Genomic DNA, 18428 nt, shown 5'->3' on the forward strand with positions numbered 1-18428 from the left:
ATACAGAGAAACCCAAAAGTAAAATAGGAACTCATTGTAATGTCCGAATGAAAAACCTCATAGAACAAAAGCCAACCCTGGCAGGAGGGACGCTCCCCAGAGCACTGGCCAGAGAAAGCCCTTCGTGCAGAAAGATCACCCCCAGATTGCTAGAGAGAAGGTTGTCATTGGCAGGCACATAACCTCAGACCAGGCAATTCTGGCAGGAAGTCAATTTCTAATATGAAATCCTTATCAGCAAGAAAGGGCCACTGATTTAACTTTTTTGAATCACGGGGGTGAGCTACACGTTCTGCAGAAGACAATCAGCAGCACTTCTGAGCGCATAAGTAGATTACTTTAGGGCCTATGAGGAGATATTTGCATATCCATGCTCACTGCTGCACTATTCACAATAGCTAAGAAGTGGAGTAACCTATAGATCTACCAAGAGATGGATACACAAAGAAAAAACATCATATGCAAAATGGAATTTATTTCTACATAAAATAGTATTATAAAATTTTTAGGAAAGTGGATGAAACTGGAAATTATTGAGGATATTGAGACAAATACCATGAGTTTTCTCACATGTAGATCCTGAATTTTAATGTGTGTGTGTGTGTGTGTGTGTGTGTGTGTGTGTGTGTACATACCATGAAACTAGAAAGAAAACCATGAAGGGAAGAAGATTTTTGAAGTTTAGAGAGAGGGAAGCAGGAAACTTCTAACATGGAAACATGAATTTTGCAAAGAAGGAAGGGGACAGGAGAGGACAACTGGAAATGGGAGGTGGAGGAAGAGAAACAAGAACAGTCTCTATAATAATACTGTGATAGAAACCATTATCTTATATGCTACTTTATTTCTAAATTTTTATTATAGTTTTAGGTGTGTGTGTGTGTGTGTGTGTGTGTGTGTGTGTGTGTGTGTAAGCAGATGCCCACAAAAGCCAGAAGACAGTCTCAGATCCCCTTGATCTGGAGTTACAACTGGTTGTGAATTGTGCCATGTAGGTCCCGTGAACAGAAATCATTTTATCTGGGAGATTATAAGCTCTCTTAACAACTGAGTCATTTCCCCAGATAATGCTCTGAAAAGCAATAATAATCTCTGACACTATTTCCATTTTTTACTTAATGTCTTATTTTTATTACTCTTTGTGAATTTCATAGACACTGAGTTAGGGTTGTCTAGAGGAACAGAATTGATAGAACAAGCATTCACACACATATGTAAAAGGGATTTGTTAGAGTGACTTACAGATTGTGGTCTAGCTACTCCATAATGGTTGTCTACCAATGGAAAAATCCAAGTATCCAGTAGCTGTTCAGTCCATGAGACTGGAAGTGTCATCTGGTCCTCAATATATACCAGAATCTTGAAGACGTAGGCTCTCGTGTCAGTGAAGAATAGACTTGCCAGCAAAAGCAAAGGCAAGCAGACAAAAAACAGAAGCTTTCTCCTTTCAGGTCCTCAAGGTGTGGCCCAGATTAAAGGTGCATCTTCCCATTTCAAAAAACCTGGATTAGGGCTGGAGAGATGGCTCAGAGGTTAAGAACACTAACTGCTCTTCCAGAGGTCCTGAGTTCAATTCCCAGCAACCACATGGTGGCTCACAGCCATCTATAATGAGATCTGGTGTCCTCTTCTGGCATGCAAACATATATGGAAGGAATGTTGTATACATAATAAATAAATAAATATTAAAAAACCTGGATTAATGGTGGGTTTTCCCCCCACTTTAAATTATTTAATTAAGAAAAATCCCTCACAGGTGTACCCAGCCATTTGTGCTTTAGTTAATTTCAGAATTCTTCAAGTTGACAGCCAAGCACAACCGTTACAGACTCTGTGTTCTTACCTGGTACAACAGGCACAGCAGTGTGAGTTTTGTTTACTTTAATTGGATAGCATGTTAAGTCACAGTCTGCTATGAAGAAAAAGTGAGATAATTTATAGATTTGAAAAACCTTAACTGTCAGGATTAATTGTAGCCTGAAAACCTTTGCTTTCTGAGTTGGGAGAATTCCTAAGCCTTTTATTTTTAATACACAGCAGGCACCTTCCCTGACCTTATAGAGCATGCCCAGATGAAGAGATTTGTAGAACAGAAGAAGGTAGGTTCCATAAGCTATGCAAACTTTGTGTTTCCCAACTTGCTCCTGTGAAAAGGTCTAATATAAAGGTAAGTGCAACGAAAGAGTAAAAGTTGCTAATGAGGACACAGCCCAACTATACCAATATACTATAAGAGTAGTAATTTCAAAATTACCAACTACTTATTTCCGGAATTTGCTATATAATATTTTCAAACCAGGGCTTACTGGCAGTAACTGAAAGTAAAAATGGAAACATTAAACAACAGATGAGAACTATAATATCTAACACCTAAACCTTCCAAGATCTCTCTAGAGCCACTGAGAGAATGTTCAGGGCTTAGTGTGGAGCCAAACACATTATTGACGCTGAAGGCAAAGTAGCTATGTATTCTAAAACAAAGAAGATATTCTGATATGAGTTTGCATCTACACTATAATACTTGGAATTAAGTAGCTTGATAGATTACCCCAAAGTCCAATTAAATTCACAGTAGAAAGTCACTTACATTTATAATTGCATTGATATTTTCCTTTTTTTTCCTGAATGAATAATTAAAACCATGGTATGTTGCCAGAGACTAAGTAAAATTTACATGAAGTGGCAAGTTTATTTGTATGAACTTAAAAATGAGAAACTTCAAGGTATTTGAGAACTTTCAAAGAAAAAAGTTCAAATTATCTTGGCTAAATTCAGATCAATGCCTTATAGAAAAATACTGGTCATGAATTTAATAAAAGCTGAATGTCTTAAGCTAGACCACAAATTAATTACACAAGCCTACCTAAATTAAGGTAGAGGTTAAAATGCCATATCTAGTTTCAAAGGAAATAAAATCACCTTTCTCCTAAAATATTTAGTTGACTTCAAAAGTATTGTTAGTAAGCATCCAGAATGATTATGATAGCCTCACACAGACCCACTGCACACTCTTCTCACGATCACCCTTGTTTCCCACTCCTGTGCCACTCTCATTATTCCTGTTATTGCTTCTTTTCCATAGAGAAATGCAGGAAAAGAAAACTTACCAAATGTGGTCACTCTGGTTGGCTGGTTCTGTTTTATTTCTGCATGTGTGTTTTGCTCCATTCAGCACTCAGCCAAGTATGAGTGAAAACAGAAACACACACACACACACACACACACTCACACACACACACATACACACTGTTTTTAAAATGAAAAAAGGAAGAGAACGTTCAGAATGGTGGAAGATATTGAAATTAGACATTCTGGAGGATGAGGCAGGAGGTTTCTGAGTTTGATGGTGGCCTGTTAATGAGACCCTGTCTCAAAAATATAAACAAAAATCAGTGAAGGAAGAATGAAGAGAAAGATGGGAAGTGGTCAAGGAAAAAGTGGACATCAATCAAAGCCTCCTAGCTAGGCCTCCATGGTAGTTTGAATGAAAATGACCACTAAAGGCCCATATACTTCAATGCTAGGTCCCTAGATGGTGGAACTGTTTTAGGAAGGATTAGGAGGTATGGTCTTGTTGGAGGTGTACCATTGGGGGTGAGTTATAAACCCATACCAGACCAGAACCTCCCTCTCCCTCCCTCCCTTCCTCTCTCTCTCACTCTCCCTCATCCTCCCTCCTTCCCTCCCTCCCTCTCTCTCTCTCCTCTCTCTCTCTCTCTCTCTCTCTCTCTCTCTCTCTCTCTCTCTCTCTCTCTCTCTGTGTGTGTGTGTGTATGCTTGTGTGTGTGCTTCCAACTTGCACATAAGACATAACCTCTCAGCTACTGCTCCAGTGCCGTATCTGCTTGCTTGCTTCCCACCATGATATTGGCATAAAATCAGACAGTTTGATTAATGGAAGGGAATTGAAGACCCAGACATAATTTCACAATATATGAACATCTACATTTTATTAAAGAAGCCAGACATGCAATAAAAAAGAAGACACTATCTTTAGTAAATGGTGCTAGTAAAACTGAATGTCTGCTTGTAGAAGAATGCAAATAGATCCATATTTATCACCCTGCACAAAACTCAAGTACAAGCAAGCCAAAGGCCTCAAGATAAAACCAGTTACAATGAACCTGATAGAAGGAAAATTGGAAAATATCCTTGAATACATTGTAGCAGAAGACAACTTTCTGAACAGAACACTAATAGCACAGACACTAAGATCAATTAATAAATATAACCTCACAAAACTGAAAACCTTCTGTAAGGCAATGGACTCCATTAGTTGAACAAAGTGGCAGCCTACAGAATGGAAAAGATTTTTTATACCAATTCCACACCCAATTAAGTACTAGCTTCCAAAATATATACAAAACTCAAGAAACTAGGTCTCAAAAAAACCAAACAATCCATTTATAAAATGGAGTACATATCTAAACAGACTTATAAGTATTAGAATCTTAAATGCCTAAAAGAAAACTTAAATAAATGCTCAACATCCTTAGACATCAAGAAAATGAAAATCTAAACTACTTTGAGATTCCATCTTACACCTGTCAAAATGGCTAAAATAATATGAGTGACAATTCATGCTTATAAGGGTATGGAACAAGGGGAACACTTCTCCATTGCTGCTGGGAGTGAAAACATATACAACTGCTATGGAAATCAATATGGTAGTTCATCAGAAAGTTTAGAATTGATCTACCCTAAGACCCCAGCTAGACCACTCTAGGACATATAGCCACAGTATGCTCCATCATACTACAAGGGAACTTGTTCAATCATGTTCACTGTGGCTTTATTCACAATGGCCAGAAAGTGGAAAAAACGTAGATGCCCCTCAACAGAAAAAAAATGAATAGAGAAAATATGGTACATTTACATAATAAAATGCTACTATTACTATAGCTGTTAAAAATGATATTATGAAATTTGCAGGCAAATATATGAACTAGAAAAAAATCCAGAGTCTAAATAGCCTAGTTATCTAGGGTAAGCAAAACACCACTGGTCAAAATAGATGATAGATAGATAGATAGATAGATAGATAGATAGATAGATAGATGATAGATAGATAGATGATAGATAGATAGATGATAGATAGATAGATAGATAGATAGATAGATAGATAGATAGATATAGATAGATGATAGACAGACAGACAGACAGACAGATAGATAGATATGCATAGATAAGTACATAGATAGGTACAAAGAGATAGAAACAGGGATAGATACAGAGATACATAGATAAATGGTTCTTAATGATATTCTGCTACACGTATAGATCATTATACAGAGAAAGAGTCTAAACTGTCAGTCTTCATAAAATCCCTCCCCTCAGAGCTCAAGAAATCCCATGGAAGTTGAAAGAAGGTGAGAGATTGTAAGAACCAGTGGAAATGAAGGATACTTGAAAAACAAAACAGTCTGAATCAACTAAACAAGGTGAATGTGAACTCACAGAGACTGAAGAAGCAAGCCCAGGACCTACATTGACCTTCACCAGGTCCTCTGCATATATTTTGAAACTTTTAGCTTGGTGCTTTTATGGGACTCCTGACTGTGAGAATGAATAACTCTCTTGACTCTTATTTATGCCTGCTCTTAAGACCCTTTTCCTCCTGCTGGGTTGCCATGTCCAACTTCAATAAAATAGTGTTTGCTTCATCTGATTATATTTTATTTTTACATGTTGAGTTGTTATCTAAACACCCTGTTATTTTCTAAACAGAACAAGAAGGAAGTGGGTCCAGAGGTGAGGGAGGATGGTGAAGAACTAGTGGTTAGAAAGAGGGGAATAATAATCAGGTTATATTGTATGAAAATGGAATCTCTTTTTAGTAAAATAAAAAATATTTAAAAACCATGATTTTAAAATGCTTACTTCCTACTTCCTCTGAAATCCAGTTTGAAGTATGCAATCTTGGGACACATTGACCAACTCATACTATATTATTTTTGCCCTAGAGTAATATGAGTTGTCATACATAACCTTTTCAAACCAGGATTTGAAGAGAGGGGATAAAAATTTGGTTGAAAATAAAATGTGACTTGTGACTCAAGGGCTTCAAACTTTTTAGAGAAGAGAAATCAAGAGATTGGGGAAGGTTTCAGACTACACTTCACTTTAAAATGTCATGCCAGAACTTTCACAGTCATTATAACGTGACATCTTTCTTAGAGTTGAGATAGAAGTCTTCTATTGTTCTCACCTTCTAAGGCATCTACTGAGGTTCCCAGCAGCTTCCTAGAAACTAATTTATAGCAGTGGACATTGTGAGCTGGTTGTAGGATGCTAAATTCTTGTTAAATCAAAGTATGCACAAATGGCTGAATGAAATAAGAAGCATGAAGGAAATAGTTCTGAGCTTTGGTTTACCTGCAGGCCTAATTGAAGGGTTAGTGGAGGAAATTAATGGCTTTTGAGTCTATAATCCTAGGCTCATGTTTATAGCTCATTGTAGGTTCTACATACTACACTGAAGAGGTAGAGGCATGAATGAACTCAACATGGAAACCTCAAAATGAGATCATACTTTTGATGAAAATAACAGCAAATCTGTAGGAAGTGATGTATTCGTTGATATGGAGCAAAGGATGATTCTTTGTTGAACTGAAATGACAATAAAATACCATGTGACAAATCAAAGTCCTAATGCAGGACAAAAGTCAAACTGACTTAAGTAAAAACAATGGTGTTGATATCAGAAATACCAATTCACAAAAAGAATCCAGAAGTGGAAAACGTAGCTGAGTTGAATTTGTGTACAGATTTCAAAGTTGTGTCCCTTGGGTGATGCAAGACACTGCCCCATCAGCGGGACTGCTTTTATTCAGTTTGTGTTTTAGCATAATTGCATATCTAGTTTCTCTGTTGTAAAAAAAAAAAAGACCAAAATATCACTTTGTTCTCTAAAAGTACTCTTGTGGGTGTTCAGCATGTTAATTTGGGTACAATGTTTGTAATGGTGCCTGTCATGTAATGACTGCTCAATAATTACCATTCTTATTACCATTAATCTTCCAATGACATTCAACTTCCATAAAAGATAGGAGAAATAAATCAATTTTTCAAAATGCGTAAGAGTAGGTCAATGAGCTTCTGACATGGTTGGAAGAATATGCCTGGGGGATCATTATTTTTTAAATTATTAGTCTTAGTCTTGATAGTAATAATTGTGATCATTACCATTCATTGAATTTGTACCTTGTCTTGCAGGAACTGCCTAAGGAATTGTGCATTTTTATTAATGCTCCCTGCTTATAACTGTGCAAAGGCAAATACAATGGTAGAATCAAGAACTTGCTGCTCAGATATGGTAGTAAAATACCTTAAAATCACAAATTTAGAACTATTAAGAACCACAACACAACAGTGTGTCTGATCGTCGTGGAACCTACCCTATTTTTATTTCAGCATAAGAAACTCAAACCTATAGAGATGAGTTTCAAGAAAAAGCAACATGGAAACATAAAAGAAAATAAAATTACCAAATAGGTTAAAGGCTGAATATCTTATACTTAAAAACAGCCAGAATATATCCCACTCTTCCAATTTAGTAATATAAAAGTCTAACCGGAAGAGTTTTGTTAATTATTCCCCATTTTCCTCTAAGTCTAAGTTATCAATGTAACTGGAAGAAATTTGAGAGCAAGAGGATTGAGGGTAGCTACTATAAAAATGAGAATATTAAAAATAGGATGAAAACAGATACTTCAGATTTTTCAGAAAACTAAAGTGATAAAAGATCATAACTGGAACCCAGTACTTTGGGCAGCAAATCACTTTATTTCCCCATCAATTAGAGTGTGATGGAAAGTCAGTAGCAAAGGGCAATGGTTAGACTTAGGACTACAAAATGGAAAATTGCATGGAGATTACTTTTTAAAATATCCCGTAGCTATAGCAGTTATCTTCCCACATAAAATTTCAAAACTAAGCGGCTTAAAGTTACAACAATTTGCATGCTCAAAAATCTGTTATTCGATGTATATTTTTCTCAGCACCATTTGGGTAGTATTTACCGTAATCCCCTTGAAGCTGTAAGCACATGACAAAGTCTAGGAATCTAGATGGTTCAACAGCCTCAGGTTTTTGACTATGTTAGCTAAGGCTGGCAAGCAAAGAACTTTGGTAAAACTGTACACCATTCCTTTAGTGAAACAACCTAGACTTCAAAGTAAGGTCATAATAACATATCAAAGGGTGGCTTACTATTAAGTCTCAAAATATGGGTTGATTCCTGAGGTGTGGGTTAATTATATGAACCATTAGTATCCATTGACCAAAGACAGTCAGAGAGCTAAGCCCAGAGTCACTTTAATAGAGACTACTTGAGAACATGCCCATCAGCAGACATCTTTAATTGGCTACCATTTATGTGATTCTCTACTTTAATGGCCAAAATACAAGTAGAAATCAGTCTGTGTGTTTGAGATCTACTGCATCCCCCAAAGTGAGGTAGGACTTCTGATCTCTTGATCAAAACAATAAATAATGTTGCTTAAATGATTTCATGCGCACATGTCATTATTAAATAACAAGGCTAAAGGAATTCTACTACCTTCACAGTCTCCAAATAATAAAGGGGAATTTCCAGTGGTCCCCTTTAATGCTAGGTTTAGTGCTAACTCACCTAGCAATGGGAAAATTCCTGAGGTCCTCAGTATACAATCTATAGTTGTTACCCCCAAGTTAAATAACAGCTGTGTTCAAATAAAATAATGATTTCTCTTTGTCTGCTTTGATTTACAGGGGTAAGATTTCTCCCAGTAATTATATGGTGAGATTTTTAAAAAGGAAAATCTAAATAAGCTATAAGCAAAGACTTGCTTGGCAAAAGTTAAGTTACAGATAGATATTAGAAGAATATATACATTAGAAGAATCATTATTTAAATGCCCCACATGTAAGGCAATGAATATGGTAGTGGCATATCTTCTTCTGAGGAAAAAAATCACTGCTACCATTATTATGAAGGTAAAAACTACAAAAGATAATTTTGTCACTAGTGGCATGATGACAATGACAATTACCTCTTTGCATCTCCACATAAATGGGAGGCTGAAAGGGTTTCCCAATGGATCTGCAAGCTCTGTATCAAAGTTAGTCTAACAGCATGAGATTCTGTTTCCAGGGTGATCCAGAGGCAGTGCCTGAATGAAATGCCAGGTGTTCTCCCATGGGAAAGGAGGATGCCTTTTGCATTCTGTCTTGGAATGACTGATGAACATGAATAACCAGTAACAGAGGAGGATGTGTGCCATAGATGTGATTCATTTCCCATCAACGATCTCTCCTCTTCAGTACATAGGATCATTGCCAAGAAGGAAGAAGCAGGGTCAATACTATACTTTCCACCTGGCTATGGATACAACTAGGCAACATGTCTGACTACTTGGCTGGTATGAAACCAATGCAGAAAATGAGGACACTTCCTCATATAGTCAGTTAATTAAATAAAATTTAAATCATGTGATCTTAGTTCACATCTTTTAATCTTTGATTTATTCCAGCCAACCTTCCAAGAGACCTTAGAAACCAAGACCTAAGGATGGCATACGTTTTTTACTTGGCCTTGGACTCTGGAAGACAGTCTGGAATAGAATGCCAAGGCATGTTCCTCCAGTTCTACTCAACTGAGTTGAATGGGAGCCACAATACGGTTCTAGTCTCTTAATCCACTGGCAATTTGGAATCTCTTTGTTTTAGTAAGTGGTACTTCCTTAACTAATGAATGAGGTTTGCAGGAAATTTAGCTCCACTGGAATTATAATGTTCGTGGACTGGATTAATCAACATGACAAATTAAGGAGCTAGGAATTGTGTTTTGAGCCCTAAGATTGGCAAGTAGTTACATTAGCATACACAGAAAAAGAAATGAGACCAGCACCGCTAAAAACAAACAGTAGAAAATAAAATTAACAAGATGAGTACCAATGTCTGACTGTGGGTCTGCTTCTGTTTCTAGAAATTGCAGAATGAAGCCTCTCTGATGACATTTTGGCTAACTGTGTATAGCACAATGTCATTAGGCATCATTACATTGAAATATTTTTTCCCTCCAGTCATGTTTGGTTCTATGTCTGTTTCATCCAGCTTGTGGGTGGAGCTCAGGAAATCCTGCAGATGAGGTGAAAAGAGGATTGTAGGACCATAGGAGTCAAGGACACCAAAAAAAAAACCCACTCACAAAATTAACCAGCTTGGGCTCATGGGGTCTCACAGACTGAATTGACAACCAAAGAGTCTGCATGGGATTGACCTAGGCATTCTGCATATATGTTATGGTTATATAGCTTTGTCCTCCTGTGGTACTCCTAACAATGGGAATAAGAACTGTCCATCACTCTTTTTACTGGCTTTTGAGACCTTACTCCTCACACTGGGTCACCTTGCCCAGTGTTAATACGCGAGGAGGTGCTTAGTAGGAGGTGCTTAGTAGGAGGTGCTTAGTCTTACGGCAACTTGATATGCCATGTTTTGTTGAAACTCATGGGATCCCTGCCCTTTTATAAACAGAAATGGAGGAGCAATGAATTGGGGGAGATAGGAGAAGTGGGGAGGGCCTGGGATGAAAGGAGTGGGGAGGAAACGGTGTCCAGGATGTTAAATAAATAGATAAACAAATAAATTTATTAAAAACAAAACAAACAAAAAATCAAAATCATAGGTTTTTATCTTGGAATATGTCTTCTTGCAGCAGAATCTAAAACAAGAATTTGGGTAAATGTGACTTGGCTAGTCGTAACCACTGAATAAAAAGGTAAAGAAGAAGCTTTATGAGATAAGGAGCATTAGGTAATCATGGGTATGAGTTCTGCTTGATGATATCTTTAGCTAACTACTCTAGGGAGCAGTAAAAAAACAAGCAGCTTCCCAGAGTTATTTCCACTTTGAAAAAAGGGGGAAGCTTTTTGTCCCAGTAGATTAGTAGAAAAGGGCAGCACCACTTTCCATCTGAGACAGTTCCTTCACAGCCAAGGCCCATTCTCAGGAGATGAACTGTTGGCAGCCACCATTAGATGATATGTTTCCCTGGTAAATGCTGGAGAATCCCTGACAGCATCGGCCTCCTTCAACTCCCTGCACTTCTCGGCTCCCACCTTGCACTGCTCGGCTCCCACCTTGCACTGCTCAGCTCCTCCCTTGCACTGCTCAGCTCCCTCCCTGCACTGCTCAGCTCCCTCCCTGCACTGCTCAGATCTACTCCCTGCACTGCTCGGCTCCCACCTTGCACTGCTCGGCTCCCACCTTGCACTGCTCAGCTCCCCCCTTGCACTGCTCAGCTCCCTCCCTGCACTGCTCAGCTCCTCCCTTGCACTGCTCAGTTCCCTCCCTGCACGCTCAGCTCCATCCCTGCACTGCTCAGCTCCCTCCCTGCACTGCTCAGCTCTCTTGCTTCTCACACAAGCTTCCTCTGTGCACATCATGTTAGTCTGGGATCATGATTAGTCACAGTTTCAGAAGAGTCTGTGAGAGACGATGGCTGGCTGACACTGTGGTCTCATGACCATAATGAATGCTTACTGGGTTCATCCACATCATCTGCTGTAGATTGCCCTTCCGTCCCTATCTAGCACTGCCAGGGGTGAAAGACTTGCCTGGCCGAGTGACGCACTTCATGTGTATGGGATCTGAGTCTCTGGATGCTGTGATTTTTCAGAATATGATTTTGGCACTTGTACATTAGAGTTAAGCTGCAGGAGACGGGTAATAGTGAGAATACACGCAGTGTTTTGTGTACATTTTTTTCTGCACAATGAAATATGCCCTCCCTAGGGAGAAGAGAAACTCCTGAAATTTAGAAGGTTCAGAGAGCAGAAATGTTGCAATATTGACAGGGCACCTCCCCAAGGTTCTACAAACAGTAAGCAAATGCTGGGAAAGAACAGACTGCCCAACAGCCTAAATTGACTGTACACTGTGCTATGAGAGCCTGGGATGCAGAATTCCTGACGTGTCACCCTTACTGGGCTGAGCTTTTGGGTGGTGCAGCTGCCTTAGAGTCATGTGGGAGATACTTTCTTTGGTTTGTCATCGATCCTCTATCTAGAGTGACTACACATATATTTGTAGCAACAGGAAATTCATGCAACAAGCTGCAACTATCTGGGTTCTATAAGAAAGCAGGCTAGTAAGCTAATAAACAGAAACCCCTAATGGCTTTTGCTTTTCGGTCCTGACTTCCTTTGATGAAGAATAGTAATATAGAAGTGTAAACCAAATAAACCCTATCCTTTTTGGCTTTCTTTTTGGTCATGGTGTTTTGTTGCAGCAACAGGAACCCTAACTAGGACACTATAGTATATCTGAGTTCTGATGAGAAGCACCTGCTATTGGGCCTTCACACAGTTTCTGGCTCAGCCAACCCACCAACAACCTTTATAATCCACTGTATAAGCACTAGGGCACCTGAGCAGCCAACAACAGAAACTGGGTAATGTCATTTGGCCAACTCATTCTGTCCGTTTGGTTGTTTACAGTGAATATCCTTTGGTGGTACTCAAATGCAGTGCAACGTTTCTCACAATTTATTTGCATTCAGAAATTATCTCCAATTTCTAAATAAAATATTAATTGTATGAAATAATAGTCTTGACTATGATACAGATTTATTCCATTCTAGCAAAAAAGCTATAAAGCCATAAAGCCATCAGAGTCCTCCACTTTTACATCAAAACCTTTTGCGAAGTCTGAGGAAGCAAAGACCAAGCAATGATGGCACAATTACCACTCTCATGGGCCACAGTGGCCTTTCTGTGTCACTTCCTTTACTCTCTCCTCCCCAGAGCATTGTCGGACAAAATTTAAGAAAATAGCTAAAAGTGACTTTTATAAGTATAATAAATAATTCTCAGCACAGCACATATATATTCCAATCCAACATTTGTGAAATATTTTTTTTTAAAAATTACCCATGATGGGTTGGGTAGATGGCACAGTCAGTGGAGTACCTGCCACATATGTGTAAGGACCAGAGTCCAACCTCAAAAAACAGCACATACATACACACACAAAAGAGGCATAATCCTACATTCCTGGAGAGTAAATAGGGTTGGAGAGGCAGAGTCATGGTGGGGCCCATGACTTGCTGGTCACCCAGGAAGCATAATTAGTTACCCAAGACTCCATCTTAAAAAATATTGTAGAGGACGATTAAGGAAGACTCCTAAAATCACTGTATGGTCTCCACACACACACACTCTAGCAGACACACATACACATGAACACATATGTGTATGCACACATCAAATGTTATTTTGCTGAAGCAGATTTAATGGATATGCTGCAATTTTACTTGATTCGTTTATCAAGTTTCCATTATCTCATACAATGCTTCTGCTGCTGAGATGTCTTTGAAATAATCTCCTTCGTCATGTCTGCTGTCTAATCATGTTGAACACTCAATCATGAATGGCTTCCTGTAGTTTACATTCCTTTCACCCTATTGTGCCTTGCTGCTTTCTCCCTTGTCTACAGAAGAAAATTCAATTCCCTGAACAGGAAGCCCAAAGCCACACCTCTGTGAAATGTCCTCTTCTTATTATTAAATTAATTGTTCTGTAAGTTTTGTTCCCAGGAAATATTTATCTATAAGATAATGTACATGTCATACAGCTTTTTAGTTTTATGATTGTTTGTATAATGTTCTCTCCCAGGGAGGTTGTAAGCTTCAAATTCTCCATTTCTTCCTCTTCTGCTTCATCAAAACCTTAGCATGCAGAATAAAAATGGTAAAAATAATTCCCACTTCAATTGGGTTCTTTCACAATGTGTCAACCAATGCAGTATTAATTGGGCATGAAACTTCCCATCTAAACACAAACAGCAGCAATATCAAAATCATAACTTACTATAAAATCTGTATTACTGAGAAACTTCCTATATTCTTTTCTAAGAGCAGATTAGTCTTCCCACATTTCAAGGTCTCTACTTCATTAAGTGTGGATACCTTTCAACTGCAAAGATGAGAAGCAAAACTGTGGTTCAGTCAGTATTTCTCAACTGGATGTCTCCCTCAAAGTTCATCAACTTTAGTTTCTTTTCTAACTTCACTTCTGTTGCTGTGACAAGAAACCATGATAAGAAACTTGGAGGAGAGTTTATTTTGACTATTGACTATTAAATTGTTGACTGAGTTTTCTGTCCCACCCAATCTCACAGCTGTTCAGCCCCAAAGAAACACACAGAGGTCTATATTAATTATAAACTGGATGGCCTATTAGCTCAGGAATCTTATTAACTAACTAAATCTTATAACTTTTTTAGCACATAATTCTTGTCTGTGTTAGCCATGTGGCTTGGTACCTTTGTCAGTGAGGGATTCTCATCTTGCTTTCTCTGGAGCTGAGTGCCAACTGTAGACTTATTCTTTCCTCTTCCCAGAATTCTTCTGTTTTTGTCACCTCACCTCTACTTCCTGCCTGGTCGCCCCACCTGTACTTCCTGCCTGGCTACTGGTCAATCAGCATTTTATTAAAATACAAGGGACAGGGTACAGACTATTGTCCCACAGCATTTAACTCATGTTTTTTTTTAGCTCAAAATCCCAACTTATATCCTATTATAGCAAGGGAGCCAAAGTAGCAGGAACTTGAAGCAACTGGCCCATCAGATTGTCAGACAAGAACAGAGATGAATGATTAGATCATACTTATTACTTAGTTTGCTTCCTCCACTCTTTTTACAGCCTAGAAACCAAAACCAAGGAATGGTGCTGCTCACTTTTAGAATGAGTTTACCCAGATCAACCAAGATAATCCCCCCACAGATATGACCACAATCCAGCCTGATATAGATAATTCCTCATTAATGCTCTCTTACTAGGTGATTATAGGTCATATCAAGTTGAAATTTGAAAGCAAACATCACATATCCTGAATATTTATTGGAACTTCTGGGGATCAGGAATGAGGGGCTTTAGTAAAACAGAACTTAAAATTTTAAACACTGAAATAATTGTATATGGACAAAAACATCTATCATCCAAGTCTTGAAAAATCTTAGCACCTTGCCTTTGGCGATATATTTTAATAACTTTGGTGACTACCAAAGTCTTCACAATAAATCAATAACCTGAAAAAAACCATTTTGTTTAGCATCCTTCTAACTAGTAATTGGTTATCCATTATGATAAAAGTATTTCCTTCCATGTACTTGCTTTAGAGAAAACGAGAACGTCCAGATGTAGGACTCCATGCCAAGCAGAGAGAGGAGCAACATGTGTGCATCTTACAAATTCTAGAACTTCATTCTGTCAGCATGTTTTAGATGATTCTAGATTCCTTGAGGATATAATGAAACAATCCCAATAATAGCAAATGGAAATGGCATGTTCAACATCAGGTTTGTTTGGGTAGGAAAAATGAAACAGAAAAATAATATGTGAGGTGATACATCCAATTGCTCAGGTTCAAAACACAACACTTCCTAGGCATTAAACTGTTTGGGGGATTGGAAAAGTGAACTGGGGATATATTTTGTACAAAGATGTTCCCTAAGGAGCAGATCTATATTTTCTACCATTTTTTTTTGCACAGATTTGATCTAGCCCTACTCTATGTGGTGCCTGACACAATACTTTGTGTAGTCTGTAGGCTCAAGAAATATGTTAAACAAATGAGAAAAAGGCAGTAAACACCACATAAGTGACAAATAAATCAAAGAGCCATTTGTCTCAGAAGAGTGTCCATTAGGCACTTCTTCTATGCAAAGACTTATCATCACTTTCTGTGCTCTAAAAGATAAAGTCACAGCCTATCTTTTCCTGTGCATATAAACAGCAACTTTAAACCATATTCACTGCTCCACGGTCTGCACAAATGGAACAATAATTTCTAATTTATTATAAATACAATCAATATCTTAAAACAAAACATATAGGGGATTTCAAGTAGGATTAAGGTACAACCAAAGCATACAACAATTCTCTTAGTGACCAGTGATACATATGCCTCAACTTTCCAAAGTTGTGTTTAGAACTAAACATAGTAACAAAGATTTAGTGTGTCCATTTTTTTGTGTTTATTTGTGTTTTATAATTTAAATAAAATGGATTTGTCCAAGTAAGGTTAATTTTTATCTAGCTCACTTCTATGTCTTGTATAGCTAACCATTCTTTTTTAATATTTTATTTATTTATTATGTATACAATATTCTGTCTGTGTGTATGCCTGCAGGCCAGAAGAGGGCACCAGACCTCATTACAGATGCTTGTGAGCCACCATGTGGTTGCTGGGAATTGAACTCAGGACCTTTGGAAGAGCAGGCAATGCTCTTAACTTCTGAGCCATCTCTCCAGCCCCAGCTAAACCATTCTTTACAAATATTTTTAATTCACCAGAATCTTTAGGACATATCCTTTCTACATACTGACTACCGTATCTATATTTTTTTTAGCAATATTTGTTATCCATTATATATCATGCACTCTGCTTGGCTTTTGTGTGAGAAAGAAAAAGATGTAAAGAAAGAAGCATGTTAACTATGAGTAACACAAGAGTAACAGAAAAAGTTCCCTGAGGTAAATAAGATGAATCTCCGGCTTGGTATCTGTGGTATGAATATTGTCAATATCTTATGATCTAGAATGATCTAGGAGATAAGCCCCTGAGCCTGCCTATGAGGAAGCCTTGAGATCTAGTCAACAGAAGAAGGGAAAGCAACCTAAATGTAGATAGCACCATTTTATAAACTGGGATTCAGAACAATAGCATTCATTTTACTGTGGATGCAATGTGACCTACCCCCTCAAGCTCATGCCATGATGGACTACACCATCAAACTGTGAACTGTGAAGGTGAAGTAGTTTTTCACAGAAATGAAACAAGTAATTCATACAGAAAATTGTGCTGTTGGAATTGTGCTGTTGCCAGAATAAACCTGCCTGTGTGATTTTTGGACCTATGTAACTGGGTTAGGGAAGAAACGTGGAAGACTTTAGAACTTTGGGCTACAAAAGCTCTAGAACGCTGTAAGCAGAGCTTACTGGGCCATTCTGGTGGGAATCTGAAAGACAAAAATGCTGTAAAATATAAGGACAGTGGAGGCCTAGCTCTTGAATTTTCAGAAGAGAGTAGCAATCCTACTGGCAACTGCTCTAGAAACCATTCAAGTTATATTCTGTCAAAGAAGCTAGTTGCATTCTATGTGTGCCTGAGAACTTAACTGAAGCTTATCACCAAATGTAATGGACTAATTTGTTTCAAAGAAGAAATTCCAAAACAGTAACATGGGAACATATTCAATATGTGACATGGTTACAAATGACAGCCCTTATTTAGATCTAAAGAGTGTGTGTGTGAGAGAGAGAGGGGGGGGGAGGGAGAGGGAGAGGGAGAGGGAGAGAGAGAAAGACAGAAAGAGAGAGAACAAAAAGATGAATATTAATTTTTTCAAGGAAAGCATGTGTATTTTCTAGGAGGGTCCAAACAAATCAGCTCTAATTATTTTATTGTTAAAGAAATTAGATCTACTAAATAGAAATATCTTGTTCTATGCAGGGAATGAGGCAATAGGAAACATATTCTAGGGGCAAGACCCTCACATTAAATGTGCTATTTGGAAAATCTAAACTCATTTGAAAGAAATCTAAACTAAGAATACCACAGAAAGGGCCCATTGTTCTAAAAAATAAATAGGTAAGTGTTTTCCACAGGTTAGCTTAGAATACAAGGCAGACAGACTATATCTTGAGATTTCAGTCAAACTTGGAAGCATCTTATGTTTTATACTTGTGTTCTATACTGATATATGCAAGAGTGGGGGTGGGTAATGGAGGCTTGTGCCATGGTTCAGAAAGATTGATGCGACTAGGAAACATATAACAGGACTGAATTCCTTACAAAAAAAAAAAATAAACAAACAAAAAAAAAAAACCTCTTCAATGGCACACAGCCCAAAGCTGAAAGGGTAAACCCTACATTGCAATAAGTACTTTAGGATGTTGGAAATACCATAAGTGTTTGGATGTCTACTGAGAAATAATGCATGAACCATGTACACCTTGTACAAATGAGAGGCTATATGGGCCACAGAAAAGTGGGAGAAAAGGGACTGCAAGATTCCTAGAGCCCAGATGATTCCTTCAATGCCGGAAGTGAAGACCTGTATTTTGAGACCTATATTTTGTTTATAGCCATCTTAAGTCCACAAGTAAAATACTCACCTCTGTCACCTCAGCAGGGCTAGTTCTGGACCTAGGAAATCAACCTAGCATCTCGTCTCCTGCAAGACCTGCAGGCCCTAGGCTTTAAAAGCAATTAGCATTTCCTTTGTTAGTTAACAGTCTCAGACCCTCAGTATTTCCTTATCAGCTAGAGATGTCTCCAGACCTGACAATCCAGTTAGATCAATGACATTCCAGCAGACCTGGCACCCTTCCCTCCCCCCTGCCTGTTTGCTATATACCAGCTCCTGAGGAATAATAA

Source organism: Arvicola amphibius, chromosome 5 (genome assembly GCF_903992535.2).
Source record: "Arvicola amphibius chromosome 5, mArvAmp1.2, whole genome shotgun sequence".
Classification (NCBI taxonomy): domain Eukaryota; kingdom Metazoa; phylum Chordata; class Mammalia; order Rodentia; family Cricetidae; genus Arvicola; species Arvicola amphibius.